Source organism: Hyaena hyaena, unplaced genomic scaffold, assembly GCF_003009895.1.
Source record: "Hyaena hyaena isolate Hyena2069 unplaced genomic scaffold, ASM300989v1 scaffold_456, whole genome shotgun sequence".
Taxonomy (NCBI): Eukaryota; Metazoa; Chordata; class Mammalia; order Carnivora; family Hyaenidae; genus Hyaena; species Hyaena hyaena.
In genome coordinates this window covers 1,350,254-1,366,784 of record NW_024081087.1, presented here as the reverse complement: position 1 = coordinate 1,366,784, position 16,531 = coordinate 1,350,254, and positions in this window count along the sequence as shown.

Below are 16,531 nucleotides of genomic sequence, written 5' to 3'. Positions count from 1 at the left end.
CCCCCCCCCCCCCCCCCCCCGCCACAGGCAGAGGACCAGTGGCCGAAGCTGCTCTGGCCCCTTCTGGCTTTTCCTTTCCTTGATTGACAAAAATGGCCAAGGGACCACTAATCTTTAAAAGATCTTCAGAGGTGACTTTCTGTCAAGCCACAGCTCCCATTCAAAGTGGTTCTTGTCATGGGGCACCTGGGGGGCTCAGTCGGTGGGCTCAGGTCATGATCTCATGGTACATGGGTTTGAGCCCCGCGTCAGGCTCTGTGCTGACAGCTTGGAGCCTGGAGCCTGCTTCGGATTCTGTGTCTCCCTCTCTCCCTGTCCCTCCCCTGCTCGCGCTGTCAATCTCTCTCTCTCTCAAAAATAAATAAACATTGGGGCGCCTGGGTGGCTCAGCTGGTGAAGCGTCCGACTTCGGCTCAGGTCATGATCTCACGGTTTGTGGGTTCGAGCCCCATGTCGGGCTCTGTGCGGACAGCCAGCTCAGAGCCTGGAGCCTGTTTCGGATTCTGTGTCCCCCTCTCTCTCTGACCCTCCCCTGTTCCACACTGTCTCTCTCTCAGAAATAAAAATTTTAAAAAAATTAAAAAAAATAAATAAACATTAAAATTTTTTAAACAAGGTGGTTCTTTTCCCTCCTACTCCAGATCTCATTCCTCACAGCAAAACCCGATGTGGGCGCTCTGACTTTCTGAGGACACCGGCACTCAGGGTGATGACAGGTCTGACCCCTCAACCAGCAGATAGTAGACTGGGTCCTAGAATGAAAATCCCATCAAGCCTTCTAGAATGTTCTCCGAGAGGTCACCAGCCAGTCCAATCGGCCTTCTCGGACCTCTCAGAGACTTCTGGCAGGCGCGCAACCTTTTCCCTTGCCATGCCCTGCTCCTTTGATTCTATGACAATACACTATCTGCTTCTACTGTTGGACAACCCCCCCTCTTTTATTAATGATTATCTATTTTTGAGAGAAGGAGAGAGAGAGAGAGAGAACACGCAAGCAGGGGAGGGGCAGAGGGAGAGGGAGAGAATCTGAAGCAGGCTTAGCGCTCTCAGCACAGAGCCCGATGTGGGGCTTGAACCCACGAACTTGAGTCAGATGCTTAACTGACTGAGCCACCCAGATGCCCCTAGGACCACCTCTTTTTTCATCTCAATTTCTGTGTCTTCCTCCTCCTGCCCCCTAAATGTTGTTAGCCCTTGGCTTACTCAATATTTTCTCCTTCAGGGTCCACATTTGGGATGTGACCACATGAGGGGTGACTCTGGGTCTCAAATCTACACCCACTTAACTCCCTACACAGGCAAAGCTCAATGTCCCACTAGCCCGACAGACTCAGCCTAACCTCCCGAGTCAAGAACTCGGTGTTAGCAGATATGTCCTTTGCATCCAGCCAGGTCTCACCTTCACTGCTTTTGCTGCAAAAGTGAATTTGTCATTTCCCCTCCCCGAAGTCAGCCCTTCCTTTTAACTTCCTCATTTCTATTCACGACACCTCTTTTCTTCCCCACAGTCGGTCTCCAAAGTTCAGAATGTCTTTTACTTCTCTTCTCTCGCCTCCCACCTTTGCAAAGAAAAGTCCTTGTGTCCAGACAGTGTTTCCCATCTGCCCCTTTTATTCCGTTGCCATTGGCGCTGTCCAGGAGGAGGGTCCCTGAAGCTGGGCCATCGTGCCCGCAGCAATGTCATTTTGCAGAGCCCAGCTCTCAATGAGGCTTCTGCCCATGGGTTCTTGTTGCCTAGTGAATTAAGCAGGGATTGGAGTGAGGAAGGAACACGTGTAAATATTAATAATGTTCCCTGAAGGGGAGCCTGGGGGGCTCAGTCAGTTAGGCGTCTGACTCTTGATTTCAGCTCAGGTCATGATCTCACGGTTTGTGAGTTCGAGCCCCGCATCGGACTCTAGGCTGACGGTGTGGAAAACCACTTGAAAGTTTGTCAAAGTAATACACCCAACACAAGGGATTTATTCTTGACTGTGGTTATTCTATCAGAAGGGGCCGGGTTTGGGTGCCACTGTTTGTTTCTCTGGCTACAACATGCTGATAATGAACACTTCTTGAGCATTGACTATGCACTAAGCACTGCATTAACACCTTTACCTTCCTTATCTGTTTTAATTTTCATAACAATCCTGCAAGCACTGCTGAAGACACTAAGGCTCAGAGAGGTTAAGCGGTTTGGTCAGGGTCCCGTAGCTTAAAAGCAGAGATGGAATTTGTCTGACTCTGTGGCTCTCACCCTTTCCACCCAGTCGCACTGCCTGGATGAGAGTAGGTGTCCAGGTGGCAAAGGGCAAAACCTAAATCCATCAATTCATTCATGCAAAAGCTATTTCTTGAGCTCCCACTCATGTCGAGGCTCAGAGTCAACAAGGCAAGCAGTGTCAGGGCGTCGAGAAGTCCCAGAAGGAAAAACGGCCCTAGAAACTTTAGGTTTTGCTTCTGAGTTAGTAAGTTCAAGTGCACTTGCTCAATTCATAATGTCATACATTTTAAATGCTGAAAGGACCTCATTATACCAACAAGACTGGTAAGGCCCAGAAAGGACGGGGGCCTTGACCATGGCCACGTAGCAAACCAGTGGTCGAACAAGGATTAGAAGTTCAAGTTTTCGGACTCAAAGGTCAGTGCCTTTCGTGTATGATCTCATTATTGGCATAACTAACAACTAAGACAAATACATGCGGCAAGTCCTGATTCACCCCTACAAATCATACACATGCATTTGAGCATGATGCATATGGAGTTTAGGAGGAGTTGTAAAAAGTGTCTGAGCCTGGACCCGAAGGCTCCTCCTGCCCTCACCCTTTGCTGTCTCTCGGTTCTCTCTCACCTTGCAGAGATCTAGGGTTGAAGGTGCCAATCAGGTTGGGGTGGGGTTTTGTGGGGCCTCAGCAGACTAGATTCACTGTGCAGCTGGCTCTTACTGTCAGTGCACAAACATCGGGTGATTTAAAGTAGGGAGCATGCAGGGAAAGGGGTGTGACCTTACTGTCCCTATTTCACCATTGAGGAAATTGAAGCTCAGTGAAGTTAAGTAACTGGCATATCTGGGATTTGACCTTCAGGGTGAATTCCAAAGTACAAATGGGCTTTCCAAATCCTCATTACCTCGGGCAACACGTTTAACTCTTTTGATCCTCAGTTTCCCCGTTTGTTAAAAAAAGACACACACCCTGCAGACCTCAGAAGGCTGTGGTGACAATCACTTGATATGATGGCTAGGCAAGCACACTGGGGCGCCTGGGTGGCTCAGTCAGGTAAGCGTCTGACTCTTGATTGCGACTTAGGTTGTGTCTCACGGTTCTCGAGTCTGAGCCCCGAGCGGAGCTCTGCGCTGATAGCGCGGAGCCTGCTTGGGATTCTCTCTGTCCCCCCCGCTTTTGCCCCTCCCCAACTCATGTGCATGAGCGCTCTTAAAAATTTAAATAAACTTAAAAAAAAAAGAGAGAACCGCTTCGAAATTGTTATAGATATAGGTGAACCAATGCAGGTGTACCTCTCTATATAGATATAACATTTACATGCATCTCTAATGTTGGAGCGTCGGATCTAGTCATGCGATACTGTCATGGGTGGTCGCTGGTTCAGGACGGAGAGTTTTTGTCTTTTGGTTTCTATTTCAGGTCTCTGTTACCAGGGAGCCTTCAGGGGTCAGCGGGACTGGGCGGAAACGCTGCCACCATGTTTCCGCTGCTCCCCACCGGCGTGCACTGTCAAGCAGGACAGATGTCCTCGGAGATCAGCTCGTGCGTAACCAACTGGGAGGGGCTCAGCACTGCCAAAGAAGCACTGCCAGGAAAAGCAGCCAAGGTGGGTATCGAGGAGCAGAGCTGAAGCACAGGAAGAGTACAGGCATGAGTGCTCAGGCAGAGCCCCGTTGGGGCATGCAGCCCAAGGTGGAGGCCAAGGAGGTACAGGGTCATGGGGGTGCCATCACTTGGGGAGGAGTGGAGCCTCACAATGATCTGTTCTCACCTTGGAGTCTGAGAAACTGAGGCCCAGAGATCGGCTCGCCCCAAATCACCCAGCAGTTAGGAAATCTCAGAGCTTCCTCTTTCTAATAAGGGCTGTAAAATCACCTGGGTCCACACTCAGTGAGATTCACTCAAAGGCTGGTCAGTCCCGTGGACGAGCCATCCTTGGGCTGATGGAGCCACATCTCTCACGCCGAGTCATGGTCATGACCGTGGGGAGGTGACACCCTGCCCCGGCATCACATTTTAATGCCCTCAGCATCTCTATCTGGAGGCCACGTAAGGCAGGGGACAACCAGATGGCTGGTGTGCTGTAGTAAGAACACCAAACGGGGGCAGAATAGACCCAGGTTCGTTGCACCTCTCAGTTCCCTCCTTTCTTATCGAGAAGACGGTTTTGAGTAGGTCATGTCTAAATTCTCTCTAAATCACAGATTCTGTGATTCTACTTTCTCCATGAGCAATGAGTTGCTACGAGTTCAAGGCCCCGCATTCTCTTGTTTCAAGGTAGCTGAGCAGTGGGACCGTATGAGCAAGGGGCCGGCCTGAATCTGGAGCTGGCTGCTGGGCAGAACCACCTGCCAGATTTCTGAGTCATCTGAGGGCCCTGTCTAGACTGGTTCTGGCAGACTGGCCAACACTGCGGGCCTATGCATCCCTAGCAGGGCTGGACCCTGAAGCAAAAGAAGTGATGGGTCCCACTTCTCCTCACCCCCTGACCTGGGCTATGACACCGTGTGTGGCTCGGGGAGAGGCTTCCTCATTCTTGTGCCTGTCGCTCCAAGCCACCAAATTCAAGCCCTCTCGCCTGCTGGAAGAGATCAGGTCGGCAAGCTCAGCCCCACCTCTAATTGTCTCTAGAGCGAACTTTCTCTTTCCTCCCTGAGGCACTGCCCGAGTTTAGTCATCTTGTCTTTCTGCTGGGGTTCTGCACACGGCACGGCACTTAAGGCACAGCGGGATCTGGGGCCTGCCTGGCTTTCCTAGGTCCTCTCTGCCCTCCAGGTGTCCTGCCTTGCAGCCTGGACTTGGTCCATGCTCTCCTCCTAGCCAGAGCGCTTTTGCTCACCGCATCTGCCTGCAACGCCTCCTGGACCTCAGGATTCAGTTTTTGAGTCGCCTCCACCGTGGCCAAGTCAGTAGCTCCCTGCTCTGTGCTCCCAAAGCACTTCTTGTATCCAGGGCACCAACATAATCTTTACATCTACCTCCACCAGGGGACCCATAGACTCCCGTAAGAAGGGGCTGGCTCAGAGCTGACCCCTGGGCCTGGGCACACTGCACATGCTCCAGGCACTTTTGTGCAAACTCCGGGGAGAACTTTGAGGAAAGGAGATGTCCAGGCGGGCAGCGAGGTGTCCTGCCTTGTGGTCCCATCACTGAGCTGAGCGCCGAGGTCCTCCCCAGAATTAAATGCGTGGGGCAGCAGAAAGCCACACCTTTGGGCTAGAAGGCCTCTGGTCACTTTCCCGCTCTGCATCTCAACTGCTTGCAGCGTGCCCTTAGACCGGTCCCTTTATTTTTATTCTCATTACACATGTGTAGGCCTGGTGGTGACTTTTATACTGTGTCACCTGAGCTAAGCCAAACTGCATTTCTCAGAGCTCCCTTCTCTCTGGGGTCCTAGGTTAGCACGGGCCACAGGAGAAACGTATGCAAGATTTGGAAGATGTAAGTACAAGTACAGCTGTCTTGTTCTGCTCTGAAGGTGGTGGAGGGCAGTCCCGCCCGCACGGGACAAGTCCCCACCTGGTGCAAACCCTACGGGTTTAGGGAGCCATTCCCCTGAGACGGGCTCAGTGCATCAAGGCGCCCCCCAGGAGCCAGGCTTTGGTGACCTTGAGGTGTGTCTGCTCAGGGCTGAAAGCAGAGACCTTTGGGCTCTGTGAGCCCAGCCAAACAGCCACATGTTATTTTTCTTTCTTTAATCCTGAGGTCAAAGACCTTCCATGCCGTGTGTGGGAGGCAGGAGGCACACAGCCTCTATATGGTGCTTCTCAAACTACTGGTGGCAAAGGATCAGCTTTAAAAACAAATTCCCATCCATCGCAGATCGACACTTTTGTATAATGCAATAAAAATGAACCAGCAGAAGAATTAAAGCGCGCGCGCGCGCACACACACACACACACACACACACACACAAATATAACATGATAACCAAGGCCAAAATATTTTTATGAGTAGAGTTAGTAGGTAGAAAACTTCTCCACGGGGAGTGTCCAGGGGGCTCAGTTAGTTGAGCGTCTGACTTCGGCTCAGGTCATGATCTCATTGTTTGTGAGTTTGAGCCCCGCATGGGGGTCTTTGCTGTCAGCCCAGAGCCCCATTCAGATTCTCTGTCCCCACTTCTCTCTGCCCCTCCCTTGCTCATGTTCTCTCATTCTCTCTCTCTCTCAAAAATAAACATTAAAGAAAAGTTGGGGCATCAGGTAAGCATCTGACTTCGGCTCAGGTCATGATCTCCCTATTCGTGGGTTTGGGCCCCGCGTCGGGCTCTGTGCTGACAGCTGAGAGCCTGGAGCCTGCTTCGGAGTCTGTGTCTCCCTCAATCTCTCTGCCCCTCCCTTGCTCACACTAGGTCTCTCTCTCTCTCAAAAATAAATAAACATAAAAAAATCTTTATAAAAACATTAAAGAAAAGTTAAAAAAAGAAAAACTTTCTCCATGAAGCCACTATAAACATTTCTAAATGTTCGCTCTCAACTCTCAACTTCCATGCCCTATCAGTAGCAAACAGGTGCTGACCCGGGACCTCACTCTCAGGAGGTCTGTCACGCCTGAGAGACCCGGGGTGTGACAGCGGGGCCCTGACGCGTCCCACATTGCTGCTCAGGCTCCTTGCTCTTCTGGTGTGGAACGAAGCAAACCGTCCTGGGGACCACTTGCACCGTGACCTTGCTTCCAGCCCGCCCTCTCCGGGTCCTGGCATCTCATCTGTGAAACAGGGTGCTGTCGGGACAGTAAGGCGCCTCCCGTCAGTGTGGGCATGTCACGAAGAAGTCTCCATGGTGTGGGGAAGGCCGGTGGGACCCAAGCTGGGTTCAGCTGCGGCTGCTGCCCTGTTGGGGGAAAGGGCTCCCGGAGGAGCACATCTGGGGAGTCCTGAGGCAGACACGGAGCTGGAGAAACGGTGGCCTCTTGGTTCACTTGGCTGTCTTCATGAGATGTCTCTGAAACTAAGGGCACATGTGCCACTGGACCTGAGACACAGCAGGACACGGAGAGAGGAATGGGCACGTCCAGCCTTTCTGGGACACTAGCAGGGGTAGCGGCGGGGAGCCGTGCAGGGAACCCCATGGGTTCAGCTCCTAGAGGCTTCTGGGGAGGATGGGAAGGTGACCTTGGGAAGCACATGGTTTCCTGCGGCACTGGTGGGGTCAGGTTGGGCAGCAAGTTCACTTCTTCCAGGAAGCCAAAGTAGACATGTTGGTCAGACACATAAGATGCCCCCCACGGGCCCCGAAAGAACTGGGGGAGACTCAGATTTCCAGCTTGCATTCTCAGTGGGGCAGGATCACCCCCAACAAAGCCAAAATTGCTTCTTGGGGGTGCGAAAAGCATCTTGCTCTTTCTATATATAAACACAAATATGCATGCAATGCACGTAAACAGCTCTGTGTGGCATCCAACTTTTAAGAGGGGTCATGATTGGGGGTGGTAAACGTCTAACCTGGCTCTCAAGGGGTGCAATAATGAAGAAAGGGTTTGGGCACATTCACCCCCGGGAGTCTGATGTCCTTATGTAGAAAGATGCAGTAAGACAGAGACAGCCTCTCGCAGCTTGATTGCGTTATTAGTAACACCAAACTCCAAGTTCCCCAGTAAATGGGGACCTCACAGGCACCTGCAGCCCCTTAATGCCTACCACTCATCAGCACCACGCTGCTCTCTTCTGAAGCCCTGATCCATCCCCATGTGCCTCCTTGGTGGTCTCAAGAAATTGACGGCTTTGGACGTCTGGTGTAGACTGGTTAGCTTTAAGAGCCAAGCACCTGCTTTTATACCAGTTTCCAGAATGGTGCACAAGCCTGTGGCTGCTCAGGACACGACACGATGGCTGAATGGGGAGCTCTTCCCTCCTCTGCCTGTCTCCCACCCCACAGAGAGTCCCTCTGCACAGCGCGATTTCCACACTTCCTCTCCCTCCTTGCACTGAGCCTCCGGACTCTCCCGCCCCATTCAGCCTGAGTGATCTTAAAATATTCATTGGATCCTGGTATTTCCCTGCTTAAAACCTTTCCCATGGTACTTAGAATAGCCCGCATGCCTCACTTCGTGACTGTTTTCTGGTTTTGAAAAGTCCAGCTCTTTCCCGTGTCATGGCCAAACTTCTGGCTTTGCCTAAAAATGTTCCTCCTCCCTCCCGGCCCTCGTCCGGTTCAAAGAACCAGAAACCTTCAGAGCAGTTTTCCGTGGCTGCCCCCGGCCACCCTTATCTTCTACCGTTCAGTTTGGTTTCAGAAGTTGTGACATTTTGTTTACTGGGTTATTGTCTTTTTTCCCACTAGACTGGAAACTTGCTGAGGGCAGGGACCAGGATTTGCCCACTGCAAATGAGATGAGACTACATCTCATCTCCTAAAAGAAGGTCTGGCATACCTGCAGGCTTCAATAATTAAACCCTCCAAGGTATCAACCGAAAGGCCATAACGAGTTCTTCATCAGAACAGGCTGTGTTTTTTTTTTTTAGCCCTAAGGATATATGATAAAAGATTTGTACCTGACTTAAACTTAGACCCTCACTATGTAATCCTTGATCGGGTAAGCGTTCGCTCGACAGAATTCAATGTTACTAAAGGGAAATAACATCTATTTCTCAGCCAGCAAATGTGCACTGGGTGGTGAATGAGGTTAGAGGAGTTTCGTTGGACTTAAATGCCAGCTCCGGCCTCATTGTCCACACACCGTGTGCCTCTCAGTCCTCCCTTCGGCCTTGCTGGGTGAGTGAAACAAAGAGGCAGAACTGTATATCATCTACAAGGCCATCCTAGCTCAGAGGCTCTATGAGTGACTCATTCATTGTGTCTAAGACTCACTTTAACCTTTATGGACTCACCAGCTCCTTTCCTGAATTCTCTTCTTGACTGGGGTTATCTTACTTCCTGGCTCCAAGTCACGAAAACTCAAGATCCCCATTGCCCTCACTATCTCCCCCTCCCCCAATATTCTTTTTCTCGCGTCATTCAGATTTCACTGATTCCCATCCCCGCCCCACCACCCCAATCAGCTTCAAGTATCTCCCATAGCCTCTGTCTGCCTGGTCCAGCCTGCAGATATTACCGGATGGGGCTCAGGAGGCAACACACCTGGTCTCCACCCTTCAGTGACTCTCCCAAAGCTATGGCCTTGCCCTCCAAGCCCTGCAAGGATTGGTCCCAACCCAGCCTTTTTGCCTCTTAACTAATCCTGTGGACACACAACCTCTTGTGGCTTGTTTCCTCATCAATAAAATACAGAGACTGGATAAGGTCCTGCTCAAAGTCCTTTTCAGATCCCAAATACCCTAACATCTCGGGGCACCTGTGTGGCTCAGTCAGTTAAGCATCCAACTTCTGCTCAGGACGTGATCTCAGGGTTTGTGGGTTCGAGCCCCGTGTCGGGCTCTGACAGAGCCGGGAGCCTGCTTTGGATTCTGTGTCTCCCTCTCTCTCTCTCTGCCCTTCCCTGCCTTGGCACTCTCTCTCAAAACACACACACACACACACACACACACACACACTAAAAAATGCCCTAATGCCTCTGGAGCCAGACTGCTGTGTCGGCCACCTCTGGTATTTTCCAGCCCCCGGGCTGCCCACCACTATGGTGTCTAAATGCCTTGGGAGTCACTAAAGGTCTAGCTGTGGAGGGATGGGGAGGGTGGAGGGCCACCATCCGTACCAGCTCTGTGACCCTGGGCTTGCTACTGAACTCCTTGAGGCTCTTATTTCAAAAACAGAAAAGTCATTCTTTTTCTGCCTCCTGTAGAGCTTTTCCGAGACGCTCAAATAAAGAAATGATTCTGTAAGCACCCCTTCTTTCCCTCCCTCCCTAAAATAACAATCTTACATGCCAGGCACTTTCCCAGGCATTGGGTACCTTCAGGTGAGCCAGGCAGAGTTAGTCCTGCCCTCACAGGGGACCTCACAGGGGACCTCACAGGGGACCTCACAGTGTAGACCAGCGCCATCCCACCTTCCGGGATGATGGGACTGTGGTGGCCACTAGTCACAGACAGCTCCTGAGCCATTGAAACACGACGAGTGGGACTGAAGATCCAAATCTTTCCTTTAATTTAATCGTCACCAATTTAAATGGAAACAGCCACACAGGGCAGGTTGCTACGGTGTTGAACAGCACAGGTACAGACATCTAGGGGGTAAGGAAGACATCAGAAACAAGTTAACGATTCTTCAGAAAATTAAGCCTCAAATGACTTCATGACCCAGCATTTCACTCCTAGGGTATATGCCCAAAAGAACTGAAAATAAGTATTCGGACAAATACTCGTATGTGAATGTTCACAGCAGCGAAAGGTGGAAACGACCCAAATGTCCATGAATGGTCAACACAGTGCGGCACGTCCACACAATGGGGTATTATTCAGCCATAAAAAGGAACGAGTTCTGAAGTATGCTACCAGTGGATGGACCTCAAAAATGTTATGCTAAGTGAAAGAAGCCAGACTCAAAAGGTCACGTATTGGGGCGCCTGGGTGGCTTAGTCGGTTAAGCATCTGACTTTCGCTTAGGTCATGATCTCGCGGTTCGTGGGTTCGGGCCCCGCGTCGGGCTCTGTGCTGACTGCCAGCTCGGAGCCTGGAACCTGTTTCAGTCTGTGACTCCCTCTCTCTCTGACCCTCCCCTGCTCCCGCTGTCTCTCTCTCTCCTAGAAATAAATAAAACATTAAAAAAAAAATTTAAAAAAATAAAAAGGTCACGTATTGTATGATTCTGCTTATATGAAATGGCCAGAAAGGAAAAGTCATAGAAGCAGAAAGCAGACTCCCGGAAGCAGAAATGGGGAATAACTGCTTAAGGGGTACAGGGTTTCCTTCTGGGGAGACGAAAATGTTTTGGAACTAGAGAGAGGCAATGCCGGCAAGACATTGTAAATGTTCCTTTGGTGGGGGGGCACACGTGAGTGAGAGGCACAGAGAGGGAGAGGGAATCCCAAGAGGTGCAGAGGGGGTGAGAGAGAGAGAGAAAAAGGGAGAGAAGTGGGGCTCGTGTTTTTACCTGAAGCGGGGCTCGAGCTCACCTGATGTGGGACTCGAACTCACGAACTTTGAGATCCTGACCTGAGCCGAGGTCAGTAGCTTGACGCCTGAGCCACTCAGTTGCCCGACATTGCAGGTGTGCTAAATGACATTAAATGGCATGCTTTACAGCTGTTGACAGCATGTCCTGTGAATGAGATCTGCCGGTGAGGAGGGGAGGCAGGGGTAGAGCGCTCGCTCTGGACAAAGGCACTGAGCCAGATGAAGCCAGGCTGGGGTGGGGGGCACAGCCCACTCTGGATGGCGCTGGCGAGGTTGGCAGGGGCCAGGCAAGGTGCACCGTGCGGGGATCTGTGGTTTGCAGGACCGCGTGGCTAGCTCCCATGGGCAATCAGTACACCGAAGGGGATGTTTGCCATTTCTCTACCAGTTCCAAATATTGGCTCCTTGCCCTCCCCACACCAAACCCTGAAGGTTTAAGCAGTTCTTTGCTGTAGGGTTCAGGTTGGGGGTGGGGTGGGGGGACCATCCCTCCCATCTGCTCTCCTTGCTCCTTTATTCCTTATTGCCTGGACCTTAGAGGATGTCACATGGGCCCTCCTCCCCCCTCCTCCCTCTTCTTCCTCCCCTTTCCCCCAACAAGCCCGGCTTTGACTCTCTGCTCAGCTCACTTTCTGCTGGCCCAGTGGAGGGAAAAGTAAGCCATGGCCGCCTCGGAATCTACTAGAATGGATGTCCAGGTTGCTGGTTCAGTGTGGCTGTCTTGATGGAGATTCTGTTCATCGGGTGGAGAAGCCTCAAGAGGCCTCAGAATCAGGACAGAAGCATGAGCTCAGTGTTGACATAGTAAAGAGCCCTGTTCGCCTCACTTACTGTCACAGTGTTGTCCAGTGCTCCATGTGGAGGAGTCATGGGGCTAAGGCCCAAGGGGACTGGCAGAGGTGTCAGGGCAGGGGTGGGTAGGGCGTGGCTGGCAACAAGCCAGAGGTGAGGGCAGTGGTGTTCCCTGCCTTTTGGAGAGCATCTCCCACCTTCTAACACATCTCCACTGACTTCACAACCACCTGTGGGGTAGCCGGGCCCACTGGCGCCCTCCTCGTTTTACAAGATGAGCCCTTTGTTTCAAGGTCATCTAGCAAGGATTAGGACCCAGGTCTCTGGACTCCTGGGTTCCGAGATCTTTCTCCTGTTGACTGTGTTCCAATGCCTCCTGGTGACCCCTCCCAACTCCCCCGAAGGTGGAAAACGCTTCTCGTCCAAAGAGCGTTTGCTAACAATGCTAGGGTGGCGGTGGATGGGTAGGAGGAATGAGCACCTTGAGTTCTGGGAGTTTCCTAGGTGAACAAGGCTGTCCTCGGCCTCAGAAAGACAAGATGTCAAAATCCTCTGGGCACAGAGGCTTCCTGAGCTGTTCCTTCTGAACTATCACCTAGCCCCAGAGCTGGCCCTGCGGCTGGGCCTTCCTCCCTCCCTTTACCTGGCACAGAAAACGCTATTCTGGAAAGAATGCCACCTACACCCACTGTTTGCCTGTCTGAAAGTTCCTTAAATTTACCTTGTGGTGCCAAAGGGATCAGAGGTGAATGCTCATGGTTTCGTTTGGTGAGAGGGTACAGACTCCTCCTCCTCCCCCCCCCCCGTTAGATATAGGGCCCATTTCCCCCCTGCGGTGGAGCACACAGCCTCCAGGAAAGAAGACTCACCTCTCCCCAACCCCTAACTTGTGCTGACCCTCAGCCGCGTGGGGGTGGTCTCCTGCGGCCGAGGCCTTGACACTAACCTGCCGTGTGACCTTAAGCAAGCCTTTCCTTCTAAGAACTTCCAGGTCCTATTTGAGCAATGGGGTCCCTAAGATTCTCTTTGCTTCTAGAATCCCCCAGCTCCTATGTTTCAAAAAGAGCCCTCTTTGGGCCATCCACCAGGCTCAGAGGCCTGGGAATTAAGTATATCAGCATCTGGGACCCTCACAGGAATGTGCCCAAGTCCGGGCATTCATACCTCTACCTTTTTCTAGGCAGGACCACCATGGTAGGGGAGTAGACATGTTACCCATGGCCTGGGGGACCCAAACCAGGTGGACTTTGCCAGTGTCATCTGAGAGGGCGTGGGCATCTGGGATCAAAGCCTGGGCTGCCAATCCACTCCCACCTCACCATGCCCCTTACAAATCATAAACACACACAGACCTCCTCCTGAGACTTGATGATTAGCACAAGCCACGTGTCTCTAGCTCCATGCCTCCACATGCCAGGATTAGTGGGCCAACAGAAACCAACATCTACATGATCTCATGTAATCCCTCCATCCAAGCTGTAGGAGAAGTGTTACGGTCTCTCGCTTTGATCACATGAAGAAGTGGGGATGAAGAGAGTCAGAAATAAGTAGCTGGAGATCACCCAGGTCCTCCTTGGGATCTGGGTCCATGGCTTAGAGCTTTACCTCCTCTAAGTGTTCCTTGTCCATCCCGGTGGCTGACAACACCTGTCCTTGGACCCGTGCCAGGTGGAAACCAACGGCCTCGCTCCCGGAGATGCTGATTCAAGAACACGGGAGTCTGCACTTCAAACTAACAACCAGAAGGCTTCTCTCCTCTACTCTTTTTAAGTTTTTTAATGTTTATTTATTATTGAGAGACAGAGAGAGACAGAGCATGAGTAGGGGAGGGGCAGAGAGAGGGAGAGACACAGAATCCGAAACAGGCTCCAGGCTCTGAGCTGCCAGCACAGAGCCCGACGCAGGGCCTGAACCCACAAACCATGAGATTGTGATCTGAGCCGAAGTCGGACGTTTAACCGACTAAGCCACCCAGGCGCCCCTCTCCTCTCTTCTTCTTGGATGATGACTTGGAAACTGGTTCCCCATATCCTTCTCAGCCCCCACCTTTGACCAGCACCCATGGGGACTTCCTGTCTGTGCCGACTTCCATCCCAAGTGGTAGAGTCTCACATCTTCCACTGCCGGCCCCTGGGGTCTCGAGCTGCCAAAGACACTTTCAACCTATGCTCCTGGCCTCTGCCGGTATTGCACACGCTTAGCCGGCTCCAAGCTCACAGGGCCCTCGGGTAGATTGATAAACCCTGTCAGGTGTGTGTGTGTGTGTGTGTGTGTGTGTGTGTGTGTGTGTGTTACTATCCACCTCTTTCCATTATGGTTCTACAGAAAGAAAGTAAACTCTTTCATAACAAGACAAATAAAAGCCTCCAGGTGATTCTGATGCCCAGGCAGTTTTGGGAAATTGGTCAAGTCTGCCATTCTCTCCCAGCCTCTCTCTCTCATGCGCTGATTTCTATTACCTGCGCCCTCCCAAGTGTCTCACTGCCCCTGCAGCCCCTTCCGCGTCCCCATTTCTGAATCCTGGGATCCTTCGGTGGGGAAAATGCTTCATTTTGTCTGTTTGCCCATATGTCTGGTTGTAGAGCATGCATCAGGCTGCGATCCTGGCCTCCCTTACCCCCAGCTGGGTAGAGAAGCTTCTAGAGTGGGGGGGGTTCATCTCGGTATTAGCTCACTCAGGAGGTCCGTTGGCAGGTTGGCCTCCCTTCCCTTCCCTGCTTAGTGCTAGCAGGAGCAGCTGTGTGCAGCCACCACCTGGGAACCCCCAGGGTCTGGGAGGGCCATGGCCAACGGAGATGAGAATCAAGGGTGCTCCGCTGCTGTGGGTGCTGGGCCGGGGCTCCGGGACACTATGTCCTCAGATGCTGCAATGCAGGAACGGAGGAACATCCTGAACATCCCATCCACACAATGCTCTCCTTGTGCTCAGTCCCGCTGGCTTCACCCTCTGCTGTTGGCAAACAGCTGGCAGGTGTGCTAGAGTGTCATGGAGGAGGAGGAGGAGGTGGTGACTGTGCTCCTTGGGACCCACAGTCTAGTGGAGAAGATAATAAGCCGTTGAGTCTGGGTCCATTGAGATAGCGTCCCGGAGCCGCCGGGGCTCGGGGGGAGGCTGGGAGAGTGAGAGGCGTCAGAGGTGATGGCATTTGAGTTGGCTGTTTGAGGAGGAATTTGTCAGCTATTAAGACGGAAGGACAGAGGGTGGTCTAGACAGTGGGCGCGCCATGCACGTGGCAGACAACGCAGGCCCCAAAGCTGTCCGGGCTCAGGAGCCGGACTAAGGGAAAACATGTGAACCCCCACCCCCGAAACGATTTCCCTCATCCATGAACTGTATCCTGAGCTGCACTACATGGAAAGCTCTAAGGTGGGTGCTGTGGGCAACCAGGGGGCACTCAGTCTCAGTCTCCGCCCCAAAGGACATCCAGTCTGGCGGGGAAATAAGGAAAATAACAATAATGGACAATTTTGGAGCTTTGGCTATAGATGGAAACTTCCAGATGACCTGGACCAATTTCCTTTTTTCTAAACTTGCAGAAACAAGAGGAGCGGTGAGTGGCCCAAGACGAAAAGCCAGCTGGAGAGAGAGCCTGGATCAGACTCAGAGCTTCAGATTTCCGTTCCATGTTCTCCCTGCACCGCAGCAGAAAGGTTGGGTGGGGCCATGGGAGATGGGAGGAGAGTGTGAGGACTTCCAGCTGGGGGAAGGGTGCTGGGGAGGCGCCTGAGCTGGGCCTTAAAAGCCAGGATGACACAGAGAAACACGGGTGTTCAGAGGCCCTGAGACGGGAGTGGGCGGCGGGGCAGGAAGGGGTTTCCAGGAGCCCAGGCTGGGGCTATGGGGTGGGTCAGTCCTTGTGCCCACCTTCTAAGAAGTCTATTTCTCAGCAGTGAGGAAATGAAGAGGCCAGAAGGAGGGAGCCTAACTGCGGCCACCCCCTGCTGGTAGCCCTGAGGTAGTTCCAGCCACGCCCAACCTGGTCTTTCGGAAAGACGTAAATTTTTTACTTCCCCCTGCAGAGTGTAGTCTTCTGGAAACCGAGATCCTCCCAGATGACAAGTGTGCTGGGCACTGAAGAGGATACAGAAATGATTGTCTGTGCCCAGAGGATGTGACTCTCTCGGCCAGAGGACACAAGTGACTTGGGGCAGAGTGTCAGGGGTAGGTGCGGCGGGTAGTAAGTACAAACACCTAGGAGATTAGGATCACTGCTATCCAAAACCAAAAACAAAACAGAAAGTAACAGTGTTGGGGCCCCTGGGTGGCTCAGTAGGTTAAGCGTCCGACTTGGGCTCAGGTCATGATCTCGCAGTTTACGGGTTTGAGCCCCACGTTGGGCTCTGTGCTGGCAGCTCAGAGTGTAGAGCCTGCTTCAGATTCTGTGTCTCCCTCTCTCTCTCTACTTCCTTCCACTCCCGCTCTGTCTCTCTTTCTCTCTCTCAAAAACACACATTAAAAAAAAGAAGAAGAAAAGAAAATAACAAGTGTTGGCAAAGATGTAGAAAAATTGAAATACTTGTC